This window comes from Camellia sinensis, chromosome 2, assembly GCF_055761805.1.
Source record: "Camellia sinensis isolate YWXY chromosome 2, ASM5576180v1, whole genome shotgun sequence".
NCBI lineage: Eukaryota > Viridiplantae > Streptophyta > Magnoliopsida > Ericales > Theaceae > Camellia > Camellia sinensis.
In genome coordinates, this window is record NC_138962.1 from 70,519,508 (window position 1) to 70,546,314 (window position 26,807).

The window sequence follows — 26,807 nt, forward strand, 5'->3', positions numbered from 1 at the left end:
TGTGTGGTGGCGGGCAGGTGGCGGGTTGGTGGGTGATGGTGGCGGGTGGTAGGTGGTAGTGAGTGAGTGGTGGCAGGTGGGTGGTAGGTGGGTGGGTGATGGTGGTGGTGGTGGGTGGTGGGTGGTGGTGGCGGGTAGGTGGCAGATGGGTGGTGGTGGTGGTGGATGGCTGCTGGTAGTGGCAGGTGGGTGGTGAGTGGTGGTGGCAAGTAGGTGGCGGGTGGTGGTGGCGGGCGGTGGATGGTGGTGGCCGGTGGTAGGTGGTGGCGGGTGGATGGCAGGTAGGTGGTGGGTGGTGGTGGTGGCGAGGGGTGGGTGGTGGTAGCGAGTGGGTGGCAGGTGGGTGGTGGTTAGTGGTGGCTGGTGGGTGGTGGTGGCGAAAGATGGTGGTGGAAAATGGTGGCGGGTGGTGGCTAGTGTTAGGTGGTAAAAAAAAAAAAACTCAAAACTCAAAACGGAAACACATTTTTTGTGTTTTCATTTTTTGGCCAAATTTATAAACTGAGACCACTGATTTATAAATCAAAAATTTTACCAAACAAGTTTTTATTTGAGTTTTTAAAATTTTTGTAAATATAAACAGAAAACTGAAAACGTAAGTGTTACCAAACAGCACCAAAATATTTACCCTAAAAAAATAAAATTAAGAAATCTTTTTTAAAAAATAAATTAAACTACTATTCCAAAACTCATAACTCAAAACACGACTCTACACTCAAATCATGATTTTAAAAATAATTTTTTAAAAATAAAGTAAAATAATATTTTTTGATTTTTTTAAAAATAGAATTTTGAAAAAAATTTGAATTTGAGTTTTGAATTGAGTTTTGAGTTGTGTGTTTGGTTATAAGTTTTGAAAATAATTTTTGAATTGAGTTTTGAGTAATTTTGAGTTGTGTGTTTTGGTTATGAGTTTTGAAAATTTTTGATTGGAATCATTATTCAAAAGAGAATAAAAAAAAGAGGTTGTGGAGTTTTATTTTTTATTTTATTTGTTGAATCTAAAAAAAATTAGGGTTATGTAGTGATTGGGGTTCTGGTAACTTAGTTGTGATTGCATAAAAAATTATTGTGAGGAAATTACAAAAAAAAAAAAAAAAAAAAAAAAAAAAAATTCTTAGGATTTGACCATTTTAAACTCAATGAAAAATGGTATTTTACATATTTCATGTATACTTATATTGAGTTTAATAACTAAAATATTATTTTTCTATTGATTTTACTTAACAAAAATAGACGAATAATTTAGATTGAAGGCAAATCAAAAAATTGGAGTTTGAATTGACATAATTAAAAATCAACACTTATTTTGTTACAAGCCTCAAACCCTATGTTTGTTTTTGTTTTTGTTTTTGTTTTTCTTAAAAGAACTCCTGGTGTATAAAAAAATTATTTCTTAAAAAGTTCAATTTACACTGATTCTAATTGTGAATTTGATTTTTGGTGTAAACTACTGTTAGTATGTTTTATTCAATATAAATGATTTGATTTGGGGATTTCAAGAGTGTGTATAGCATAAACTAAGGGTTTTATATTACTCGTAAAAATTTACTATTAGTGTGGGCTTTTAGGACATATATGTCTATAATTTATATAGCGATTCCGGTTTTCCTTATCTTTGTTTATTGTATTCCGGACTCGGTTCTGTGATTGTGTTGTTGTCGTATTCTTATTCCCATCCTTTACTCTTGGTATTTGAGTTTTAGGTTGTGTTAGGCAAGTTTGAAACAAGTTGGTTGAGCTTTGGTTCCCATTCTTGTTGCCCAGGTTTTTGGTGATCCACTCGAGCGGGTCTTCTTGTGCTCGAGCGGAGTTTGTATACCTTTAGTAGTTTGTTCGTCTGCAAAAGTACTGCAGATGTGTTTTTCACGCTCGAGCGGATTTTCTTACGCTCGAGCTGGTCGCGCTCGAGCGGGTATACTTACGCTCGAGCGGGTGTTCGATGTCTGTAAAAATACCGAAAGAGGTTAATCTACGCTCGAGTGGGTTTCCCTTTGCGCTCGAGCGGGTGTGTTTTGCAGCTGTGTCTTGGCGCTTGAGCGGGTCCTGTTTTTGTGCTTGACGCTCGAGCGAGGACGCTCGAGCGGATTAGTCGTATATCAGATGGCAGCTGAGTGATTTTAAATCACTTTTCACACTTTCTTTCTCTCTCTTACTTTTCAAAACCTCCATTGGAGAACACCTCTCTCTAAAATTTCAACTTCTCTCTAGGGTTTGATCTAGTTTGAGTGATCCACCCCCTTAGTGTCTTTGTAAGAAGTGTAGAGCTTGGCTTGGGCTACCTATCAATCCGAAAATCTTGGGATTTAGAGCACTTTCGATTTTTCTTCACCTTCTCCTTTGAGCTCCGACTTTGAGGTAGGGATGATCTACTCCTTCTTATGGGTTTTAACATAAATATTAGTCATTTTGATTAGTTGATATTGTTGGGTACTATTGGGGAAGTTAGGGTTTGTTTGGTGGTTAAAAGAAAAAAGGGTTTTCAAATGTTAAACTCCATGTGTATGAGAGACTTTGGAAAATGGAATTATTGTTGTCAAATTGATGAAATTGAACCTTAGGGTTGATATTGAGAAAGAGGGAAAAATGCCCTAATTATGTTGAACAATTAATTTGAATAATTAATTTGGGGAAAAGTGAGATTGAGTTGAGAATTGGGAAATTGGGAAATTGTGGGAGTAAATGGTGTATTTGGATAATTTAGTCACTCACCTATGAAAATGTCGATATTTTATCTGTTGATAAATTTATTATCTATTTAGAGATAACTGCTTTGGGCTATCGGTGGAGGGTAGTCTTGATTGTTGTAGACACTGTATGTTGATTAGGGAAAACTGAAACTAATCGAACGTATTATGTCATTGAATGTGACGGTTGGAATAATACAGCAAATATGTGCATTGATTGATCATTGTATGAGATAAAGTGCTTAAATACATTATTTATGTATATTTGTTTGGGAGGAGATAGGGGATGTACTCCATATGTGTTCATATACTTTAACACATTATTTATGTATCTTTGTTTGGGAGGAGATAGGGAATGTACTCCATATGTGTTCATATACTTTAACACATTGTTTGTGCATCTTTGTTTGGGAGAAGATAAGTGATGTACTCCATAGGCGGTTATATGTTAAATACATTGTATATGTATCATTATTTGGGAGGAGTTGGGGAATGTACTCCGTAGATAATTAAGTTGGCCGAGGCGTCCGGGGTAAAAGTCCCGAGACCTTATAAAGTGAAGTATTAGTTACGTGAGATGTAGTCTTATTTTGAATCATGGGTAAGGAAGAGTTAACAAGTCGAGTGGTAGTCTCACTTAAATTATTTGGTTAGATATTGAACCATAATTAGGAACAGATCTGGGCAAATAAGGGAAGTGGATGGTAGCATGGATGTAATTGTTGTCGGGCTATGAGAAGGGTGTAATTTGGTGTATACGTATCGATCATTTGTTGTATGATAATGTTTTTTTACGTGTCGATCATTTGTTGTGTGATAATGTTTTAGTTATTTCTCATAATGGGCTTAGTATATTTCTACTGAGCGTTGGCTCACCTTACTTGGGACATCATTTTCAGGTACAGGAGACGTGCCAAGTTCAAGATCTTTACTTGGGAGGTCTTCGAAGTTGAAGACTCTGCTTTGTTATTTATTTTGTTGATTATATGTAAATGCAAGTCGAGGGCTGTAGACACCCCATTTTTGACCGTTCTCAAGACTTGGACGTCACCGTTTGAACACTCGGTGATCATCCATGTTTGTGTTCGTCTTGAGTTCCCGGAGGTCTCGGCTTGCGTGCCTTGCCTCAGGATCTCTCGACTCGACTGTTTAGTGTCTGGTTTCGCACCAAACACTTATGTTTTGCCTTGGAGGGGCAGGGAATACCTTGTGAGGCATCCCCACACATCACCGGCTATGGCCAGAGGCCACCGGCTGGTGTTTTGTTGGCATCGGCAATGTATATTGCCGGTCGGCATTCTTTGTTGTCGGTCGGCAGTCCATTTTGTCAAAATGGCAATTTTGAGCAACCGACTACTGTTCATCTACTTTTGCAGATATTTTAATACAGCTGTATGGAATTTTGTTCCCCTCCATACACGTGTATGGAGCGATGGCCTTTTTGTTAGCTTACCTTGTAAGCTTTACAAGATTGGCTCCTCTATAAAAGGAGCCCTCTCCTCTTGGCTTTAGGGTTGGACAAAAAGGTTAGAAAATATACAAAGGAGAGCTCTGGATTAGGATTAGGGTTAGGGTTTGTGTCTCACCTATCTCTATTTCTCTCTTTCTTTTTACCTTTGTGTGTGTATAAGTGCATTTGTGTCTTACTATTGCACACAAACACATAGTGTTACACCTTCCCTTGGCTACTGAGGTTCTAAGAGGTTGTTCTTGAGGTTCTTGGGTGGTTTTGAGCTTGGAGGAGCAGCTGGTCCACCATTGTTGAAGAGGTCTTCAAGGGTAACAATCTTACCCCTTTTTACCCCTTTCTTGCATTGCCTTTTTGCCTATCTTAGAACTATTTTTGAGCTTAGTGTATAATATAAAAAAGTTCTCTTTTTAGGCCCTCTAAATAGTTTGTTTAGAGTGTTTTTTGGTTTGGAGGTGTTTGACCCCTCTTAGGCCTTGAGAGGCCCCATTTTGTGCTATTTTGAGTGAGCTCCGGGACCTTGGTGTTTGGACCTCCTCACCACTGAAATCTTGAGGGATTTCAGAGGTGAGGATGGTGCCTTGAGATCCTAGGGAGGAGGGGGCCACCCCCTCTCCTTGTTGTCCTTGAAAAGGGCCATTTTTGCCTCTTTAATGAGCACCTAGCTAAGCCTCATGTTGACCATGTCTTGGCTGTTATTTATGCCTATTTGTCATGAAATAGCATTGTTGTGTGTTGGTTTTGGTACACCATGCATGCTTAGCATACCTACCTTGTAATGCCATGTTTAGGCCTTAACATGCCTTAGGATGTAAACCATTGTTCTAGCATGTTTTAGGTCTAGCTTTGTGAAGCTTTCATGCTTATTTTGCCATGCTAAAGGTCTGTCCTTAGTCATTTTGGTCGGCCATGATGTGTTTGGTATAGCCCCTTTGCATTCCGACTTGTTGGCCTTAAGTGTGCGTGTATGTAGCATGCATTACTTGCTTTGTTTTAATGATTTGGCACCGTTTATAGCATCATTTCAGTCCCCTTAGCATGCTTGTATGCTTGCCTTGGATGCCTCTTTGATGACTTATGAGCTTATGTGGTATGCTCCTTGAAAGTGCATTTGTGCATACTTTTGAATTCAAGCCATTTAGATGCCATCTAAGTGGTCTTTTGGGCTTTGTTTTATGTGCTAAAACTCTGTTTTTGGCCATTAAATTCATGCCATGTTTGGTCTTGCTAAGTGTAGTTCAATACTTCATTAGCTTGCCTTGAGTGCTTGGGCCATTTGTTGCATGTTTAGCCTATCTTGTTTTCTTGGTTTGGCACCATGTCCTTGCATGATTCCAGAGCTTACATTGCATGTCATTAGTCCATGCTTAGCCTCTTTTAAATGTGCTGGAAAGTTGCCTTTGTTTGCTTAAGTATAGGCCCATTAACATGTGCATGTGTGCAAGTGTGTTTGGTCCCATTTCTTAAGCTTTTGGCCACTGTTTTAGGCCTAGTTAGAGTTGCCTAATTTAGTTTAAGTCCATCCCTTTGTTTGTTGCATGCTCTCCTTGTATGTTGTAGCATATTGGTGAGTTGTTGCATGTTTGAAATCACATGATTGAATGAAGTCACACATTGGCTTACATGCTTGAATGCCTACATTAGCCTTGCACACTTGTTAGTTGCATTGCTCTATGCCTTGCATTTCTTGCATGCTCATTTGCATTGCGGTATTGCATGCCTAGTTAACATGCTTAGGTTGCATTGCATTGGCATGCATGCTTGGCCTCTTGACTATCCATGATAGAGGTTAAGTCCCTATTGGTTTGATTGTGTGCATTGCATTTCATTTGACATGAAAATGCATAACTTGGTCTCTTGGGCCATCACGCATTGAAATGCGCAATTGGTGGTCCAAGAACTAAGGACCATGTCCCTTTGAGTCATACACATGATAAGGGATAGGATTGGTGCATACATTGCCTGAATTGCATTGCCATACTCTGCCTTGTCCTCTGCTGCTGTCGATTACAGGTTCTGCAGGCATTCTCTACCGACCGGCAGTGTTCAGTACCGACCGGCAATTCATTGGTGGCCGATAGCTTCATCAACAGCCGATGATCACATACCACTGCCGGTGGATATTCTACTCAGCCGGTGGTGTCTCCCAATGTCCAGGGAAGCAATTCTGAGATTTTGGCAGTCTTCAGAGGAGTATAGCAGGGAAAACAGAGGCAGCTTATGTATGGTAGTGTACTTCCGAGCAGGACCGAGCATGCATCGCATTGGGCCCTTTTCCCGAGGCGGTTTATCTGTTTTTCCTAGATTAGTTAATTTGCTTAGCTAATCAGATGGCCTGTAATATTTAATTAGCTTGTAGATTAATTATCTGTAATATTTATTTGGTCTCTCCGGGCAAGGGCGAATCTGTAATAAGTGTGGGTGAGTGTGCGCATGTCTTCCAACCCCCACTTTTTTTCTCCCTTTTACTTACCTGCTTTGATGGTTAGTAATAGGTCATGTTTAATTTAGCATACCTTATGCTATGCATGTGTGCATCCATACATTTGTCTTGTATGCACCGGGCTCGATATATCATGCTAACTGCATTTGTACTTCAATTCCAAATTGAATACGTGCATCAATTGATTGCATTTCACATGCCATGTTTAGGTTAGCCGAGCCTACTCTAATTGCATCCTGCATGTGTTGCATTAGTCAATTTGACATGAACTAGGACCATGCATGTTGGCTAACTAGTTCTTTTGTTTTGGCACGGAGTACGATGTAAGTATTTTCATGCTTTAGTATATAACATGCGTGTGAATGCTATCATGACAGCATGCTCACCATGCAGCTAGATGCTTATGTGATAAACTGTTTGAATGCCTGTGAGTGAAGGTTGGGTTGCCTGAGTTGGAATAGCTCATCGAAATCCATGCTTTTAGCCTACTTGCGAGTAGCAAATTCCAAAACATTTTCCAAAACAAACGGATATGCAATGCTTATTCCCAAATTAGGCAATCTAGTCTATACTTGTTTGCTGTGCGCATAACATAGTAATTATAGGCTAATAATTGGTTTAAGAACACGTAACATTTTCAAAAATGGATATCATGGTTAGTAGAGGCCGATCTTAGGATCGGGCGAGAGGGGGTGCTCATAGCTCACCTTCCTCAATCGTACCCAAGTTCCCGAGCCGAGGCAACTTTGGTGATGACGAACATGTGGCCTTCGGCACCGAGTCAGGGTTTCCTAAATTCCCCCATAAAAAATATTTAGGTGGCGACTCTGTATCTGGCAAAGCAGTCCATGTTTGGCACTTCTTTTCAAAAATCTGTTTCTCAAAACGATTTGTCGGATTTGGACTCTTTGGTTCAGATTAAGAACCGTGACACAAAATCGAGTCTGAACTGTAGCGAGGGCCCCCCCACGCGGGCGCGTGCTACAAGGGCTTTACCTGTAAAAGAGTTAGAACTCTTCTTTTAATTGACCAAGTAACAACTTAGAAAGATGTAAGCCTGCAGGGCATTCAATTATTTTTGTAAACATTTGTAATTAATATGAAATACACTTTTGTAATATTAACTCTGATGTTTGTGTGGAAATGTAAACTATCTATCATGTTTATGGAAAGATTGGTTGTGGGAATTATGTATTATTTTGAGGGCGTTACAATCTACATACTGTTACAGTAACGCTACATTCATCGAATTTGGGCTCACCAGTCATCCGAATGGATGTTGGTTAACAAGGGTAATAGTCGTGGTTGACAAGGGTGACGCCAGTCATCCAGCCAGTCGTCTGGCTTATGTAATTCAGGCAATTTGAGCGAGTCCAATTTCGGTGGATCAATTATTTTTCCATAGTTTTATTAGGAATATTTAACAATATGTTTTTAAATTTGAAATTGTGTTCATAGATCCCAAAAACTTGGCATGCTTGTTTATCTAATAACAGGAAACAATTCTTTATAAGTCCGATATTTGTTAAGTCGGTGTGAGGAAAATGGTGTCGATGCTCAAGCAAGCAAGTTGCCGAGAGTCTGAATGACATACATGGTGTCCTTAATAATTGACAAGAAAGATAGAAAAACCTACAAAAATGTAAATATGGAAAGTTTGAAAACTATGAACTTTTGTCATTATACAAATAGAAGGAATGACACAGGTTGAATGAAAGGGAATGACACACATATAATGAAAAGGACCTTTAATTTTGTTGTTGTTATAGGGTTTCAAATTGATTTCACATTTCCCTTTCCATTGAGCTGGTGGAGGCGGCATTCCTTGATTGGAAGATTTGATGAAGGAAAATAGAAAGAAAAGGGTAACACCTCATATCCCTTTCCACTCAAAATCTTTACTTCAAAGTTCAAATACTATGAATTAATAACACTAAGCACAAAAGGGTAACACCTCACATCCCAATCAAGGTTAACCTCATATGTTTTCACCCATAACCAATTTTTAGTGTCCTCCAATACCCATATATCAATTAATCTTACATCCAAATAACCGAAAGGTAATTTTCCTCCCATCTTTAAGAGACGCATCTTTTCATGCATTTGTTGTGAGTGACATTCTTTTCCTGGATGACCCATAGAACATAATTCTTCAGTGTCTATGTTAAACATCATGATGGAGTTGCTGCAAGGAGGAACATATTCATTTTTCATATGTGTGTATAACCATCCAGCACAAATCTCCTTTTACAATTGTTGGGGTTGCAAAACACTTTGGTCAATAAGAAACCCATCAAATCAAGTTTTCTTAACAACTTGTCCCCAATGGTAAATATGTTATATTGAAAAGAATTTTCTTTCTGGTGCACATAAAGAATTCGGTTTTCCATTGTCAGTGGATGGTAGAACGCACATAATATATCTTGTTTTCCTACTCTTTTCAAAGCAAAATATGGTGTTGAAGTTAGTGCCAACCACTTCTTACACACTTTTTGACATTCTAAAACATAATTAGTTGGGAGTATACTCAGCATGTCAATGATGTGGAATCCATATCATCCATTGAACAACCATAGTATCCGAAGAAACAGAAATAACAATCAAGCTCAGTAAATAAAACATATTAATTTCATAGTAGCTAGATTGAAAGAATCAAAGCTAAAAGGCATCACAATAAGATTTATCACACATTTACAAGACCATTGAACAACCATAATATCTAAAGAAGTATAAATACCAATCAAGCTCACCAAACAAAACATACTAATTACATGGTTGCCAGATTGAAAGAATCAAAGTTAAAAGGCATCACAATAAGATTTATGAAACATTTCCAAGTCACTACAATAAAATAACTTAATGTAAGGTTCTTCAAATCAAATATAACTTGGACATTATATTATATAATTACCGAAATGGGCTATCTCTCTTTTATAGACCCATTCATCTTCTCAATAGACGGCTAAGATAAACGAGATCTGGGAGGCTATCACCGTCCCCGGCCCGAAAATTACCGGGGATTAAATTTTTAATACCATCCCCGACCCTATGGGGATAATTTTCGGGGAAAACCCGTTCTAATCGGGGTCGGGGGATCGGGTCCCTGTCGGGCCGGGTTTAAATTGCCATCCCTACTCTCTAAAGGAGAGGGAAGCCCTCTCTTGTAGAGAAACAAGAGGGTTCAAGCTTATTGGAGAAGCTAGAGCAAAAGGTTTAAGTTTCTTAGAGAAGCTAGAGCAAAGGTTCAAGAGGTTCAAACTTCCTCAGGAAGCTAAAACAAGGGTTCAAAAGGTTCAAGCTTCCTCAAGAAGCTAAAACAAGTTCAAAAGGTTCAATCTTCCTCAAGAAGCTAAAACGAAGGTTCAAAATGTTCAAGCTCTCAAAAAATCGTGCCAAACGGAGAAAGTTAAGCGGTCTCGAACCGAGGCGCACGGCCGACGGCTCCGAAAATCAGAAACTGGTCTCCAAACGGGAATAGTGGTCTACGACCACGAAAAGTAGCCTACGGCTACCGAGAGATGGTCTACGAGACCTCTCCCTCCTTTCGAGAAGAGAAAACAAAACCTGATTCGCAAACCGAGGCAAAGCACAAAAGAGTCCCGAGGTCCGGAGGCAAGGCTCTCAGCCGAGACTCTGTAACCTTAGAACGAGCACAACATGTGTCATCACCGAGCACTCAATCGATGATGTCTGAGTCTTAAGGTCGATCAAAAATGGGGTGTCTACAGTTGCCTCTCTTTGACAGAACTCGAATGTCATAAGTGACCAGAGTGAATGTCAAAGCCCAGAGACGACCCATTTTTGACGAGGCCGAAGACTTAGACAAATAGGCAAGATAAACAAGAGATGTGCCCGCAGCAGGGGCAAAATGCAAGAGACATGCACAAAGCTGGTCATAACTTATGATCATGCAAAGAAAGCTGTAACGAAGCAAATATATACAATAAATGCAACAGTTTAAGCAGGAATGCAAAATGTTATGCAGGAGGATTTTGATAATTGGACTTATACGCTACGTGAAGCCAGTTTGAAAATTGGACTTATACGCTACGCGAAGCCGGTTTGAAGATTGGACTTATACACTAAGCGAAGCTAGTTTTAAGATTAAACTTATACGCTAAGCGAAGCCGGTTTGACAATTCAGGATTTATGCAATGTAATGCAATGTAATAGCTAGGAAGTGAAGGTACCTTACAAGGGCAATTGGCAATGACCTACCTCACACTGCTGGGGACCTTCTCCTTCTTCTCGGTTGAACCACAGGTACTACTTTTCTCCCTGACTATGGTCACAGCTTTCCCTATTCTCCAACAGGGTGACAGACTAGGTTGGTTCAGTATCCAGAATTAAGGCGCATACACATGCTATCTCAATCTATGGGGCTGCCATACATATATCAAGTCGAGGATATACCCCTGGGTATTTAAACCAGACTTTAGTCTCAGAAATCCCGAACCTTTGCGTTCTAGGTATAAGCCATTCGAACTCTAGTTTCTACCGTCTCAGTTGGTCTCCTAGGAACTCACCGCAAACATAGGCAGGTGGCTATACCAGACCACCGGAAGTCGTTCGAGCATGACAAACACCAAAGGAATTGCACCTTCAGAGGATTTAAGGTCTCCTAGACCAGAGAGTGCACAAAACAGTGGGAACAATGCAATGCAGGATTTAAGGTCTCCTAGACCAGAGGATTTAAGCTCTCCCAGACCAGAGAGTGCACAAGACAGTGCGATGCGATGCACTAACAAGTGCTAGTGAGGTGCACAAGAAAGCACGAACAATGCAATGCACTAACAAGTGCAGGTAAGATGTGCAAGAAAGCGCGAACAATGCAATGCACTAACAAGTGCAGGTAAGATGTGCAAGAAAGCGTGAACAAAATGCAATGCACTAACAAGTGCAAGTAAGGTGCGCAAGAAAGCGCGAACAAAATGCAATACACTAACAAGTGCAGGTAAGGTGCGCAAGATAGCGTGATAAAATGCATGAACAATGCAAGTAAGGTGCACAAAATAGTGCGATGCGCAAAATAGCGCGATAAAATGCATGCACAATACAAGTAATGGTCACGGCGTAAAATAACGTGATGCGCAAAACAGTGCGAGTGCATAAGACAGTGCGATGCGCAAGAAAGCGCGAGTGTAAACTGCACAAAACAGTGCGATGTGCAAGAGAGCGCGAGTGTAAACTGCACAAAATAGTGCAATGCGCAAGAGAGCGCGAGGGTAAACTGCACAAAACAGTGCGATGCGCAAGAGAGCGCGAGTGTAAGCTGCACAAAACAGTATGATGCGCAAGAAAGCGCGAGTGATAAGAAATGCGAAAGTGTACAAGACAGTGTGAGGGGAGATGCAGGATTTAAGGTCTCCTAGACCAAAGTGAGTGCACAAGACAGTGCGAGTGATACTGAAATACAATGTGCACAAGATAGTGCGAGTGCGATAAAATGCATGTTCTATGCAAGTGAGGAAGAATGCATTTTCTATGCAAGAGATATGAGCATTTTATATGCAAGTATGGAAGAGTGCATTTTCTATGCAACATGGAAAGCATATTCTATGCAATATTGAAAGCATATTCTATGCATGAGACAGACATATTCTATGCAATATTGAAAGCATATTCTATGCATGAGACAGGCATATTCTATGTAGCATTAAAAGCATATGCTATGCATGATTGGAAGCAAAGCATATTCTATGCGGAATCGAAAGCAAGCATATTCTATGCATGAATCAAAATGATACACGACACGCATGCAATAGAAGTGTATATGAAAGTGCACATTCTATGCAATAGAGGAGCATCAAACATGTACTCTGCTGCCTCCGATTTACCTCTCGGAGGACTTGGCAACACGCTCAGCTCAAAAGAGGACACCCTGTCTACATGGGCGAGAGATAACATCTGCATGTGAAAACCATAGGTGCTGCTTGGACTGCCATTCTGACTTGAAGCAGGCTTAAGTTTGGGGTCGAGATATACTCATACTCCAAAGAAACAGCGAGGCCTGGGAAGGTGCACCTGGAATGCAGTCTCGGAATTGTCGAAGTTGAAACATGCTAAGATGCTCCAAATTTTCCCTCTTTTCTTTTACTTTGCAGCCCAGAACCTATATAGCTTCAGATAGGTCCTTGTTCTACTGTTCTCTCATGACCTGGGTTGGACCCTTGCAGTTTATGAAAGAGAAAGAATCTTGTTTTGCACAAATGTGGAGAATGCCATAGCACTCTGAGCACAAAGCGATTCATTTTGAAATTGAAATGAGAAAAAGGTTCTCAACCGGGTATTGAGCCTACAACTGACCACAGCCAAAACGACTCAACAATGGAAAGCAAAGGTAGAACAACCTAAACACAACTCAACAAAGGAAAAATAAGGTAAAACAACCTAAACACATCTATTGACACTCAAACGACTCAAAACAAGAATCGAGATGAACAAAACACACAGACACAACACTCAGCCGTGTTACAAAGGCAAGAGACCTCTCGATGCACGAGGAGTCAGTTTCTCTGGGTATTGTTTCCCACCCTTTCTCATTTGTGATTCTCGCATCACTCGGCCCTCAAACTCTGTTTTTTTGAAAAAGCCCTTTTCCTCACTTTTTCTCTCAGCGCACATCTCTCTATTCTTCAATCTCTCATTTTTTATCCCTCCCATGGGTGGTTGATGGACAAACATAAGGTTGTGGGCTCGTGTCCCTAGCATTCCGCTAGATTCTTCTTCTTCTGCGCACAGCTAGTGAATTTCCCCACAAAGGGATTGTGCTACAACTAGGTGTGTAGCCAATCTGCAGCTGACATCGGTTGGCGATGTTCTGCTAGGGAGTTTGGACGTGATTAGATGTGTCCAGATAAGGGAGTGGAATACCCTGATCCATTCCAATTCGCGCTTCGCACTTGACTCGATACCTTGCTGCTTGGAGGATAAGAGAGCTTTCAGCCCTTTTCTGTTAGTTTCCGTTGTGCCCTTCTAGGCGAATAAGGTGCCCTTTCTGGCAAATAGAGTGCCCTTTTTGGCGAGTATGTTAACAACGGGGAAAAGACAGAACACCTGACTCAACTGTGCCCCTAGTTTATCATTTTGACCATTTTTTGTTTTTGGCTTCTGCTAAAGCAATTTTAACCAAAATAAGGGTTAGATTAACATGCTTGCTCGATTTTTTGATTTAAAATCATGCAATTCAGGCTATGAGCACTGAAAATTTTCCTTTTTTGGGTCCAAGAAATGGTCCAGTTTTGAAAAATGGAATACTTTTCGAGAAAATTAATCAACCTCAGTAAAAATTCTCAAAAACTGTTTTTGCAAATGGCCACTGCTCAACGAGCATGGAACCTACTCTTGAGATGCACAACCTCAGATCCATTACAATGGAAAATTGCCCCTTGTTTGAATGACACTGTATGGCAATCGAAAATTGCCCCTTGTCTGAATGGCATCTCAGCAGTGCACGACAACGGAAAGTTGCCCCTAGTCTGAATAGCGCCGCATCACGTGGCAACCAGTCCTCACAGTGACAATTACAACCAAATTCCAGGATATAGAAAAGACAAATATGACCAGAACCATCACATGGACACAGTCGAATTTGAAGTGTTTTACGGCTGGACTTCAGAATGAAGTTGCCTACGTATCCCAAAGATGGGAATCAAGCCTTACGTAGTTCGGCGTAAGGTACACTCAGGTATTAACCTCTCCTTTTGCGCTCTAACTTTTGCCAAGGCCGCCCTTTCTGGGTTTTCAACCTTGCGAGCTTTGTTCTTCTCTTCTTTTCAATTCTTTTTTATTTATTTATTTTCTTTTCTTTTTTTCTTTTTCATCTTTTATTTTCATTTTCTTCATTTTTCTTCTTTTTCTTTTTCATTCTTTGCATTTTTCTTTTTTTTTGTTCTTTTTCTTGCTCTAACTTTTGTCTGGGTCGCCTTTTCGGGTTTTCGGCCCAGCGAGCCTCTCATGGGTAAAAGTGTAGCTTTATCCATTTCAAATGGTTTTGAGATCTTGAAATCATCTGAATCCAGGAGAATGGCTGTTGTTCGCTAATGATTAATGATGTAAAAGTCCATCCAATGGAGGGTGAATTTGCCCCTAGTGTTGTGGATAGGAACTCGGTTGTCCTTTAGTAATGTCTTCTTCTTTCCTCCTTTCTGGGGTTTGGCATTCTTGCCGATCTTCATTGATTTGTGGAATGATCCATCTTCAGTTTTTCGAGCACAATCTGGTATCTTTTGCCCCTAGTTTGAGGGGTGCTTCTGGTCTAGCTTTGCAAGCTTCTTTTGACGACATCTAATCTTCTCAATCTGACTTCCCTGCCTAAAGTTTGAGGGCTGCTTCTGATCTGGCCACACAGGCCTTACATGGTGGTTGACCGTTGAACATTCTGAATTTAACTTCAAGGTTCGAAAGCAAGGGGTCGAGTCTCGAGGCTGAGAGCATCCTAGGCTGCACAATCTCAAGAGCGATTCCACACAGGTCTTCGTAGGACCGCGCAAAACATTTTTTGAAATTTTTTAAGAAAATGACAAATCGCTCGCGCTGAAAACAGTGTAGAACCAATCTGTATCAAGCCAGGGTCCTTCTTAGTACTCACATTAACAAACATGATTTCATTCATTAAGGGCTTAGCATGCCTCTCTTTCTCTCAATTGATCAAATTTTGCAAAACCCGAGGAATTCTTCCCTCTTCGTTTTCATCACAGTGTTTGAAAAGTTTTGGAAAACTTAGGTCAATGCAATGAGTTCGAGGCACAGAAAAGTAGGCAAAAAGTACTGCCGTTTCATTCAAACTTTCTGGCACAACTGGCGCAAGGCAGAAGCAAACACAAGGTGTGAAAATCACTGTTGTTCATTCAAATCTGTTGGCATTACTGGCTCCAAGGCAAAAACAGACTCAAAAGAAAACGAAAAGACAAACACAAAACAAGCAAGTGATGTCCGAGGTAACACCCCCGAAATCACCCAACTCCAACAAAACAGGACTGACTCGATACAACAAGACAGACCCGACTGACTCAGCATAAAAAGACTGACTCTATACAAAACAACAAGACTGACCCAATACCCAAGTCAGGAAGCACAAAAGCTAGCATTTGCAAATGCTCAAAATAGTGCGTGCCATACGCCACATCTGGAGTAAACTGAGCGCCGCCCGCAGGTGGTTCATCCCCTGATCACATACTTGTACTATTCCCCAAGTTCATTGATCCAGTGCCGATAGACTTTGCAGGACGTGGTGCGATGATGACCTCATGGCCAATCAAATCTTACACTTCGTGGCGAAGACGAAAGCAATTGTCAGTGCCATGGCCGGTTTGTTGATGGAAGGCACAATACTGGGCAGCATCATGCATAGCCGGAGGAGGATTCGGGAGAGGCTGAGGCTCAAGGGGTTTGAGATGGCTTGTCCAACAAGGATTTGGAGAGCTTTGGACAAAGGCATATAGAGGGCATGGAAGACCCTCTAACCTCGGGGTTGGTACTTCAAGGTTTGTGGATTTTTGCTGGACGCACTAGCAAAGGGATTGACAGGTGCTGATTGAGTTTGTTGATCTCTTCCAAGCACGGGATTAGAGCTGAAAAGAACATTCCTGGTACAACGGCCCTTCTCCCGGCTTGCTCCTTGATTCAAACTGCCCCTAACTTGAGTGGTGAAAGTGTCATCCACAGTTTTTGTAACAACTGCGAGAACTTGCTCTTTGTTCAGTCCCTCGGCTTTCAAAGCCTCAACAGCCAACAGAAGATGTTCATGGGGATCCATGCCCGCCCATACCTTGTTCTTTCCATTCGCCTCCACTTTGCCAAGGGTTTGGCTTTCTTCAAATGCAGCCCGTCCTAAGATTGGGGAGCCTTTTGACATGAAATTCCCGGTATGTGGTGTGGTTGATGACGGAGCCAATATCCCAAAGGCTAAATCCGCCACAGTTCTTTGAAGATCTTCCTAGTTTTGCTTCACTTTATCCTCCAACCTAGCGTACCAAGTGGCTGCTACACCCGATAGGGTTCTTCCATACAGAGAGAGTTTCTGTGGCTTAGTCAGACCCATCGGCTTCAGGACATCCAAGAAAAGTCGAATATGTACTATAGGATCTCCAGACCCGTCGAAACGGTCAATATGTGGCATTTTGAATCTGTCTGGGAGCCATATGGCAGCCTCGGTGTATCCATTCTCAATGTCGGGAATAGAGTTAAGGCCCTGTGCCTTTTGGAATTGCTTCTCAAGGTTCGCAATTTTCACTACAGTCGGATTGAACTCATTAACATGAAAGGGTTGAAGCCTCTCAGTAGGCTGCATCAGCAGTGTGGAAACTCGAGCTTGAGCCAACCCTTCTTGGGGATCCGGACCATGAAAATCTTCAGTTGGCGAAAGTGGATCAAAGTTCGGTTGGGGTCTCGAGGCTGGATGTGTGGTAGATGCCCTAGATAGGCGCAACGTTTCAATACTGGTCTCAGCCTGCATGGCAGTTCCCTGATTTAATGCTGCTATCACGGCCACAAATTCTTCCGAACCCTGTGTCATCACGGTCTGCTGAGTCTAAACAAAGGTGATGTGACCGGCGACTGACGGATCAGATGAACCGGTGAGCCCTGACTGGCCTTTCTTTGCCTTACCTCAGCGTAAGAACACTGGTTGCCCTTGAATTGAATCTCTGACCTAACAAAGTCTATCAGCACAAGTCCGATGAACTTGGGGGATATCGGAGCCTTCTGAAGCTATAGTTCCAGGACTACCCCCTAGCAAAAGAGAAAACAAACAGCATCTCAGCCTGGTTTCATCAAAACAGATATGAGCAGCCGAATAACTATGCTCTCTACTGAATTTTGTCCAAGATTCTGCCTGTAAACTGATACCCTCAGGTCAAACTGATTCTCCACATACTGATGCCCTCAGGCTTGATACCCAAACTTGCAAACTGATACACACAGCCCTGCAGAGACACACTCTGACAGCACATAGCAGGCAAATGAGAGCCAAAACACCCCTATATTGGGGTAGGGTTTCCTTGTCCTATTTTGTCAAGAGCTAGGGTTTCACTATGCACGCAACGGTTTCAAACAACCTATAATCGGGTAAGCAACTTGTCCTAGCTTGGAATGGTCACTACGGATTTCGATATGCACTAGGTCGAAAGGTCAAAAAGGGTGCCCCGGTAAAAGCTGGGGTTTGTGTTCCCATCGTGGCAGAGCCCGTAACCGACCAGCCTTATAACACGCTTCTCAAAGCGAGCCTCCGGCAAACCGTCCAGGAATAGCAGATGACAAACACTGTGTCCTAGGTGCACAAATGCATATGCAATGTAAAGAAACACATAAGTGTAATCAAAACAAGATATCATGAGTTCGAGTCAAGTTCTCTAACTCCCCAGCGGAGTCGCTAGAAACTGTAGACGTCCCCGAACGTCCCGGGAAGGAATCCCATTTTGTTCATTGGGCTCACTACAGTTCGGACTCGATGTCACGGTTCTGAATCTAATCTCGCAAAGTACAATGCAAGATCGATAAATCACCAAAGAGTCCAAATCTGGCAAATCGTTTTGAAAAACTGATTTTAGAAAGAAGTGCTAAGCATGGACTGCTTTGCCAGATACAGAGTCGCCACCTAAATATTTTATTTTGTAGGAATTTAGGAAACCCTGACCCGTGCCTAAGGCCGCGTGTCTGTCATCACCAAAGTTGCCTCAGTTCGGGAACTTGGGTTCGATTGGGGAAGGTCATTTCATGAACACCCCCGCTCGCCTGATCAAAGATCGGTCACTACTAAGCATGATATCTTGTTTTTGAAAAATACATGTGCTCTTATTCCGGTTATTTAACCTAGAATTACTATGTGATGCGCACAACATACAAGTATAGACTAGATTGCCTAAGTTGGAACAAAGCATCGCATACTCGTTTGTTTTGAAAATGGATTGAAGTTTGCTACTCGCAAGTTGGCTAAAACACGGGTTTCGACGAATTATTCCAATTCAAGCAACCCAACCTTCACCCACAGGCATTCAGGCAGTTATATCACATAAGCACATAGCCTCATGGCAAGCATGCTATCATGGCAGTCACTCACACGCATGCAAGGATGCTAAAGCATAAACAGTTACTGAGTACTCCAAGCCAAAACAGAAACTAGTTAGTAATCAATGCATGATCCTAGTTCATGTTAAGATGGCTAATGCAACACATGCAAAATGCAACTAAGATAGGCTCGGCTATTCTAAGATGGCATATGAGATGCTACAGATAACATGTATTCAACTTGGAATTGAAATATAATACAGTTAGTATGATGCGCCGAGCCGGGTGCATGCAAGACAGATAAATGAATGCAAACATGCGAATTATAAGGATGCTAATTGAAACATGCCCTAAAACTAACCATCATAAGCTGGTAAATAAAAGGGAGAAAGACGTGGGGTTGGAAGACATGCAGCACACACACACACACTTATTTACATTATTGCCCTCTCGGAGGAGGGTCCGAATGAATAGTACAGAATAAACTAGCTAATCTAAGCTAATTAAACTAATTATTACACAACATTAATTAATTAACGAATTAACTAAGTAAGGAAACCAGCATGCAAATTAAACAAAATGGACTGCCTCAGCTCTGTTCCGAAAGATAAGGATGCATGCATGCTCAAGTCGCCTTGTGGGGAAATCCATCGCGATGCCCTAATTTGCCTCTGTTTGCAACTGGTCCCAGAACACTGTACAAAGCTCCAGAAGGCTGCTGACCAGTTTTTGCTACTGGTTTCCGGTTTGCTGCAACAGAGAGCGAGAAAGGGGCATGGCAAAGTATTTTCAACATATGTGTGCATGACCACTCTCTCCATCATTGCACAAGCTCTAGGGAGTGTAGTCTTCGATCCTCGTGCCACCAATCACGCATCTCAATGCATGATGGCCGAGGAGTCAGATTGCACGACTCGATGTAAAATGAATGTACATATAAACACAACAAGGCCTAAAGTCCATCATGGGTAATCCGGAGTGTCGGCGACCGAGAATCGAGGCACATTTCGTCACTTGGAGTACGAACCGTCCCTCATTTCCCGTGTTTGGACTAAACCCTATTCCAAACACAATGCAATATACATGGCATATACAATACGACTAGCATGCAACCCTAAACGCAATGCAACCTAATCATGCTAGCATGCGAGGGATGATATGCAAACATGCAACTAGCATACACAATGCTATGAACTAAGAATGGCATACTCAATGCACATGAACTATATGGCATACACAATGCACATACGAAGATGGACATGCACGAAGACATGAACAAGGCAAACACAATGCGACGATCAAGCATGCGACAACATGGATATGGCATACATAATGCAATATGGACTTAAACTAAAATGAATAGACCTCAGCCACACTCAAATTAGTGGCCATGCATGATGAAAATGAAGCAACAACACACATGCAAACATGCACAAATGCAAGGGACCAAACCTAAGGCACAAAGTGCAACTCCACAAAAGCATGGTAAGCATGAAATATGGCATACAATCACATATTTTTCAGCCCTGAAATGACATGCAAGATGGTCCCAAATCATGTAAACACCTCACACAATGCATGTTAGATAGCCCAAATACCGAAACTAGTGAAGTGGATTACACTATAGGCATGCAAAGCAATACTCAAATGGCCAAACTAGCCCCAAACAGTCCCTATGCAGGCCAAAACAGTAGCAAATATGAACTAAAATGATGGCTCGCAAAGCATGGAAATGAACCTCATGCAATGGTCCAGAAATGAGGTATTCATGCATAACTCTCAAACACATTTAAAGAGTGAAAAACATGAGAATATGGCATACATACAAGCTAATAAATATGATTCACAATGATGCCAAAACATGGAAACACCTCATAATACGCATGCAATAGGCTTCAAAACTCAAAGCTAGGCAAGGGTATTGAACTACAACCATGCATAGCAAACATCATTCGACCATGAGGCCCAAAAATAGAGCTAAGGTAGTCCAAAACATGCACAAAATCAGTTTAAGGCATGGCCAAAAAGTGCAAGAATCAAAGGCCAAAATAGCATGCAATATAAGCTAGTAAAGAGGATTTGCACTACAAGCATGTGAGGAAATCAAGAGGTCACTAAACCAGCAAAATTCAGAGGTATGACATGCCAAATAAAGCCCAAAAACCCACTGAAACATGGTCAAAACATGCAAGAATGACATGCTCCTTTGATAAGCTATGAAGAGGATTGTTCTACACATGCAAGGTGGACATCCAATATGACAAAATAAGCTCTGCAGGTCCTAAAAAACACCAAAAAAGGCCTGAAACAAGGCTTGGAGGCATGCAAGTATAGGCTCCTTTATTAGGCCAAATATGCTAGAAAACAAGACAATGAGAGAGTGGGTCACCCCTCTCTGATTTTGGCTCTCAAAACAGCATATTAACCACTAAAAATCTGCTAGATTTCAGTGGTCAAAAGGCCAAGCAAAGATCAATACAAAGGCCTTCATGCTTGGCTCAAAACAAGAAAAAATGAAGCATGCAAGGGGGTAGATGACCCCCAACAACAAAGTGACCTTAAACAAACATGAAAAGGACCACAAAAAAAAGACTTTTTTCAGTTTACACCAAAGCTCAAATATGCTTGCAAGTATGGCTAAAAGATGGAGCAAAATAAAGCTTAGAAGAGGGAATAGTGTGTTATCCTTGTAGCTTTAGCAAAACTAGCAGCTTCTTGGACCAAAAACCAGCTCTTTGAGACCTCTCAAGATCCTCCAAGAACCTTAGATCAATGGTGGAGGTGTGTGGCTATGAGGTGTGGTGTTAAAGGCCAAGGACAAACACCCTTTCTAAGCCTAGAATGTAGAGATATAGAGAGATATCTGTGCTTTTCCTTAGAATTTTTTTTTTAAACCTCTCTAAAGGAGAGGGAGGCCCTCTCTTATAGAGAAACAAGAGGGTTCAAGCTTCTTGGAGAAGCTAGAGCAAAGGTTCAAGCTTCTTGGAGAAGCTAGAGCAAAGGTTCAAGGGGTTAAAACTTCCTCAAGAAGCTAAAACAAGGGTTCAAAAGGTTCAAGCTTCCTCAAGAAGCTAAAACAAAGGTTCAAAAGGCTCAAGCTTCCTCAAGAAGCTAAAAAAAAGGTTCAAAAGGCTCAAGCTTCCTCAAGAAGCTAAAATGAAGGTTCAAAAGGTTCAAGCTTCCTCAAGAAGCTAAAACAAGGGTTCAAAAGGTTCAAGCTTCCTCAAGAAGCTAAAACGAAGGTTCAAAATGTTCAAGCTCTCCAAAAACTGTGCCAAACGGAGAAAGTTAAGCGGTCATGAACCGAGGCGCACGGCCGACGGCTTCGAAAACCAGAAACTGGTCTCCAAACGGGAACAGTGGTCTACGACCATGAAAAGTAGCCTACAGCTACTGAGAGATGGTCTACGAGACCTCTCCCTCCCTTTGGGAAGAGAAAACAGAACCTGGTTCGCAAACCGAGGCAAAGCACAAAAGAGTCCCGAGGTCCGGAGGCAAGGCTCTCAGCCGAGACTCTGTAACCTCAAAACGAGCACAACATGCGTCATCATCGAGCACTCAATCGATGACGTTTGAGTCTTAAGGTTGGTTAAAAATGGGGTGTTTACATGTCCTATCTGACTTGCTATTTTGTTGCAAAAACAAATGATAAGAGAATCCATGTTTTGGGTTTATCATGTTCAAAAGCAAGCTTTAATAAATTAGGACCGCTATTATCCATGTAAGTGCCTAAATTGATTAATTGGTGCAATTCACTTAATAGGATTGTGCCAAGCTTCCTGGTTTGAAGTCACTAGAGGCCAAGATTGCTATCATTGATGATGTGAGTGGTATCATTAAGCCTGGAAAGTGTGTTCGAAGCTCAGTCTTAAGTTTTTTTACTAAAGGGTTACTCTGATCCTTTGGAATTCCCGATTTGCATTATCTTATCTTATTGTTTTCTCCCTATTTTTTATTAGTATCATTAGGTTGAGGCAAATTATTCTACACAAGTGCAATGGTTGCCTATTGAGATTCATTGCATATGGTCACACGTTCACAGACAGCTTTCCTTATCATTATTCGAACGGTTTAATCACTGGTTCCTTCCTTTCTTGTCTGTGTCACTTACACCACTTGAATCTTGTTTCTGTGATACTCATTTATAGATAAGAAATCATGAAAAATAAATCCCATTTCACCATTTTTTTTCTTGGAAAATTTGCATGTTTTAATAGTTGACTCAAGTAGGCTTATCTTTGCTATAGGACAACTTTGCTTCTTGGTCCTCCAGGATGTGGAAAGACTACTTTACGGAAAGCACTTTCTGGAAACCTAAGAAAATCTCTCAAGGTCTCTTAAACACACACACACACACACACACACACACACACACACACAGATATATTAATGATTAGTATATGATCTTACAAAATAAATAGAAGTGCAAATCTGCATAGCTGACAATGTCGGAAAAGGTCATAGGGGCACCTGCTTGGACTTTACAAACTAAGGTGTTTTGGGTTCTAATTGGTAATATCTTCTTCTAAAGGTTGGTTTCAGCTATTTACCTAAAAAAAGGGTTGGTTTCAGCTGATTCTTATGTTTTCATACACTCCCAAGCACTGTCATTTAATCTTGGAAAGTCATCTCTCAATACATACATATATAGAAAACAAATAGAAACTGTATAGCCTTATTCAATTTTGTTACTAGTTAGTAATATTCTCTTCCAAGAAAATTGCATTCCGATGGTCCCTTGCCTAGCATATATATGTTTTAAAGCACCACCCGGTTTATTATCTTGGTTACAAACTAGGGAATGAGAATCTAAGAAGCATGACACAGACACGCGAAACGACATGGACACACCGACAAGTTAATTTTCAAAAATTGGCAGACACAACATGTGGGGCACACACAAATTTTAAGATTTATATATTTCTTATATGTCATATATAGGAACACTTCATTAAAAAATGATAAAAAAATGCAACATGACACTAATGTATAAAATTTAAAGAAAGAGGGATTAATAATGTGTGTGTTGATTTCTGACCAAACTGCCAATCAAGCACTCAGCTGGAGAACATTGACAAAATAGATTAAGCTCGAACAACCTGTCACAGAAATAAGAGATTTCGGCGGTGGTTCGTCCACCCGGGAGCACTCCGACGATCAAGTCAGTTATCTCTCAAAGATAGCAAAAGTGCTTAACTCACTATTTAGAATACCAAAAGCATACCTTAGACCCATGAGGGTGCCTCCTTTTTATAGCCAACACAAACCTAGTCCCAATAGAAGCCTAGCTTCAATGGACTCTGGATTGTTGCTAATCTTAGACACCCAGTAGGATTGGAATAAACTCTCTAAGAGTCATATCTTTATCCAAACTGAAGTCTTCTCTCATTCTAGGACCCTTGTCCCTTATCTACTTATCCCGGATTCCGGTATTCTAGTAGATAATCTCAGCCTAGCTGAGATCACCTTGGTATCATGACCAGGACACGTGGCACCCAGGTTGGCACTTCGGTGACACCTCAGTCACGTGTTGTCACTAAAAAATTATGTCCCCACAAATAAGTATAAATTTATATAGTTTTTCTTTGTATCCTCTAAATTATTTTCTTAAAACTTATTATGTGTTTCATGTGTGTCTAAGCGATGGACATGTGTGGTCTCCAAATGCCTGGGTCTAATTTAAAAATATATATATATATATATATATAATATGACACATGAATTAATGTGTTTGACACATGTTGGGAAGTGTCCAATAAGTGTTGGTGCCTGACATGGACAAGACACAAACACTCACCTTCTTAGAAGTATCCAGGCTTCTTAGGGGAAAACTTTTTACCTTAAGAGTTAATTAACAATGCAAAAAAATTGCCCTCCTGAATTTCCTGTGTAGAAAGTGGATGTGGAAGATGAATTGCATTTATGACACACTCAATTACCCACAACCTGCTACCCATAAGAAACAGGATATAGCCTCTGTTGTTCAATTCATTACTTAGTTCATTGCGTATGATACATGTATGTTACCATTATGCACAATTATTGCTTTATGGATTGAACTTTACTTTGGTTGCCTATGAAGCACCGACACTTCAAAATAAGTGTCATATCCGTGTCAGACACAATAACACGGCAGAAACAGGTATGGGACATGCCATCTTATTTAATTAATTTATTTTCAGGGGACACTTCGGGGACACACTAGGGTCATGCCAACTTGTTTTTTCTCCAATTTTCTTTAGTGCTTTTAACGAATATTGGATGTTGAATGTTTATTATTATTATTTTCTTAGATTTAAATACTTAATGCATCATCCATAAAAAAAGATATAAACTGTAAGCATTAATTTAAAAGTATTTTTTTTCTTTAAAATATAAAATTAGAGTTAGTTTTTGTTAATATTGATTATTTGTGAATGTAATATTAATCTAGATAACAAATAAAAATATATGAAAACATATTTTATTGCCATGTCTGTGTCCTGTGTCCACATCTGTTAGGACCCTTGTTGTCAAAATCTATGGAAAAAACAAATCTTGTAATCAGATTGTAATTTTCCAGTTTTGTTCTTCCTGCTCGAGCGGGGAAAGGGTCACTCGAGCAGAGTTTACACACTCACAGTATTTTACATGTCTGCAAAAATACTGAGTGATGTGTTTGTACGCTCGAGCGTGGGATCTTCCGCTTGAGCGTGAACCTTGGTTAGAACACGCGATATAGAGTCTCCGCTCGAGCGTCCATTCCCACGCTCAAGCGAACCGCGCGATCTCTGTTTCTATATGTTCGCTTGTTGGTCCAATTCTAGGGTTACTTTTCCTAGATCTTCTTTAAGAGTCTTAGGGTTTCATTTGAGGTTTTCCTCTGAAAGTTTTTTGTGAGTTTTCCTTGATGTTTTGAGTGAGTATTAAACTCATGAATTGATAAGCACATATCAAGGGGGTTGATTGATTATATTCTAGAGTGTTTTTCTTCGGTGGAATCCGAAGATTCAAACGTAGAGATTCAAAGGAGTTTGATTCTGTGCGTAGTCGTTAATTCAACAAGTGAAGTTGTGGATTCAACTTCAGGTTAATCAATTCCGAGACGAAGGTTGCGATGAAAGATATACAGAAGATTTGAAGACAAATTGGATGCATTTGGTAATTTGTTTGTTATCTTTGTAATCTTTCTTTCTTCAGTAGTGGATTGATTAGTGGCGTTTCACCCGTGGTTTTTTTTTTATCACAATTGAAGGTGCTTCAATTGTGGTTTTTCCACGTAAAAATTGTTTGTGTCAATTTATTGTTTTTCGAAAACGACAATCTAAATCACTTTCGTAAGTGCTTGATGATTTGGATTGTGTGTTTTGAATGATTAGGAATTAGAGTATTTAAATCTTGATCTAATCACGAATCACTTAGGATTTTCAATTGGTATCAGAGCAGGTCACTCTTTATTTTTATCAAAACTATAGAAGTGTGATTTTGTGTGATTGGTGATATGGATTCAATTCGTGAAGGTAACTCGACCCATAGACCTCCATTACTTGATGGTACAAACTATTCTTATTGGAAAGCTCGTATTGAGCGTTTTTAAGATCCATTGATGAGAAAGTTTGGCACTGTGTGATCTATGGGTGGAGTGAACCTATTGTCACCATTGATGGTATTGATATTCCCAAACCCCTTGATAAATGGGACACAACCGATTATCAAAACTCGAGTTGGAATAGTAAGGCTCTCAACTCCCTCTTTTACTCCGTCACATCTGAAGAGTTTCGTCGTATTTGCATGTGTGAGGTAGCAAAAGAGACTTGGGACATTCTTGAAACGATTCACGAAGATACTACTTCTGTTACAAGGTTAAAACTTCAACGTCTCACCTCTGCCTTTGAAACTCTTTTTATGCGTGAGGATGAGACGTTTGATGATTTCTATGCTAAACTTAGTGACATCGTGAATTCCTGTTTCACACTTGGTGAAAAAATCCCTGAAGCTAAAGTCGTTGGAAAAATTTTGAGGTCATTACCCGAGAGGTTCCAACCAAAAGTGACAGCCATTGAGGAGGCTCAGAATGTTGATACACTCAAGCTTGATCAGTTGGTTGGAAACCTGCAGACTTATGAAGCCCACCAGATTTCTAAGAAAAAATAAAAAGATAGGGTGGCTTTCACTAGTGCTCATGAGACTGCAAAAACTCCAGAGATTGAGTTTGATTTAGAGT

At 40.6% G+C, this 26,807-nt stretch overlaps 1 pseudogene across 1 annotated transcript in view; it reads left to right on the forward strand.

Moving 5' to 3' along the window:
* The first annotated feature begins 10,807 nt into the window (after positions 1-10,807).
* The window catches only part of LOC114301627 (pleiotropic drug resistance protein 3-like), a 196,912-nt pseudogene continuing 180,912 nt past the window's right edge, over positions 10,808-26,807 (forward strand). The window contains exons 1-3 of the transcript XR_014357570.1: positions 10,808-10,861; positions 22,368-22,453; positions 22,852-22,936. The product of XR_014357570.1 is annotated as a pleiotropic drug resistance protein 3-like (transcript). The remainder of the gene's footprint in view (positions 10,862-22,367; positions 22,454-22,851; positions 22,937-26,807) is intronic.